The sequence below is a fragment of the Suricata suricatta genome, chromosome 1 (assembly GCF_006229205.1).
Source record: "Suricata suricatta isolate VVHF042 chromosome 1, meerkat_22Aug2017_6uvM2_HiC, whole genome shotgun sequence".
In the NCBI taxonomy this organism is placed as follows: domain Eukaryota; kingdom Metazoa; phylum Chordata; class Mammalia; order Carnivora; family Herpestidae; genus Suricata; species Suricata suricatta.
In genome coordinates this window covers 84,048,444-84,050,222 of record NC_043700.1, presented here as the reverse complement: position 1 = coordinate 84,050,222, position 1,779 = coordinate 84,048,444, and the positions used below count along the sequence as shown (strand labels likewise).

The window sequence follows — 1,779 nt, the reverse complement described above, 5'->3', positions numbered from 1 at the left end:
AGTAGGAAATTGCTGCGTTTGAGGTCAAGGAGGCTATTTCCTGCTTTCTCCTCTAGGGTTTTGATGGTTTCCTGTCTCACATTCAGGTCCTTCAGCCATTTTGAGTTTATTTTTGTGTATAGTGTAAGAAAGTGGTCTCATTTCATTCTTCTGCATGTTGCTGTCCAGTTCTTCCAGCACCACCTGCTAAAGAGGCAATCTTTTTTCCATTGGATACTCTTTCCGGCTTTGTCAAAAATTAATTGGCCATACATTTGTGGGCCCATTTCTGGGTTCTCTATTGTATTCCATTGGTCTATGTGCCTCTTTTTGTGCCAATACCATACTGTCTTGATGATGACAGCTTTGTAGTAGAGGATAAAGTCTGGGATTGTGATGTTTCCCATTTTGGTTTTCATCTTCAATATTACTTTGGCTATTTGGGGTCTTTTGTGGTTCCATACGAATTTGAGGATAGCTTGTTCTAGCTTTGAGAAGAATGTTGGTGCAATTTTAATGGGGATTGCATAGAATGTGTAGATTGCTTTGGGCAGTAATGACATTTTCACAATGTTTATTCGTCCGATCCATGAGCATGGAATGTTTTTCCATTTCTTGGTGTCCTCTTCAATCTCTTTCATAAGTTTTCTATAGTTTTCATCATATAGACAGCACATATACTAAAATTGGAATGATACAGAGAAGATTAGCATGGGTCCTGTGCAAGGATGACACGCAAATTCGTGAAGCTATCTTGGTTTTAATAAAATATCTGCCCTTCCCATATAATAGCATCAGTGCCTGAAGCTAAGTTTTTTTATGACAATCATTCTACTAGAATTGTAACTTCTGCAGAATCCATGTCTTATAAAATTGTAAAAATTATCAATGAGAAACCATTTGCTACTCTTTCTGCCTCTTGTATCTTTCACCATAAACAAAGCTAGAGAATCAGACAGAGCAGGGATGCCTACCTGGTGATTAGAAAGAAACTTGACACTCTCTCAATCCCTCCCCCTTTTGCCAACACCTTCCATCCATTGGGGAGCCCTGGACCTGCTGGAGCTGGACTCTGGCACAGATGATTTTAACTCACAAGAGTACCTAAGTCTCTCTAGGCTTCCCAATTTCTATTTAATTCCTACCTAGAACTGAGTAATGACCAGTTAGTTTTCTTAATTCTTTGTAGACTTCTCAATTTGAGAGAGAATTAGTTTTAAGTGGATTTCACCAAAAGGCACAAACTCATTCAGAGAAACTACTTTATCAAAATTTCTTTTAAACTTTATCATAAGAACAAGGGTCTCTCTTACTTCAGAGAACTGATGGAGTAGCAGTGTTGGAAAGGGGGAGGTCAGTCTTTCATTCATGCATCCTCTTAAGGCATTTTTTTTGCAGTAAGCACTCTTCTCTTTTGATGAATACCAATGAAGAGACTAATGGCTTTCTCAGGTGAAAGAGTCTAGGCTGCTCACAAATTCCAGAAAGGATAAGACAGGTTCTGAAGCAGCTGTTATAAATACAAAATTCACCTTAGCAGTAGAGTCTAGCCTGCTCTTCAAGTTTACTCTGCTTCAGTCTTGTAAGTCCAAGTTTATTAGAAATAGAAATGACAATTTCCAAGATAGGCTATCAGTTCCAAAATTGTGATTATTTTTGTCTTTTGAGCAACCATAGAGATTTATAAAATCTACCATAACTGCATGGTTGTTCTTTTAGATATTTCAGTTATTGTGGAATGATGAATATGCCATTTGAACCTTTTTAACTGGCAATTGTTGATACTTCTTTTGCCATGCG

The 1,779-nt window shown here is 37.7% G+C and overlaps 1 non-coding gene across 1 annotated transcript; it reads left to right on the top strand.

Annotated features, from left to right (window-relative positions):
- The first annotated feature begins 632 nt into the window (after window positions 1–632).
- On the top strand, window positions 633–742 carry LOC115303252. The gene has a single exon (XR_003913949.1). It is a non-coding gene; the product is annotated as a U6 spliceosomal RNA (small nuclear RNA).
- The last annotated feature ends 1,037 nt before the right edge of the window (window positions 743–1,779 follow it).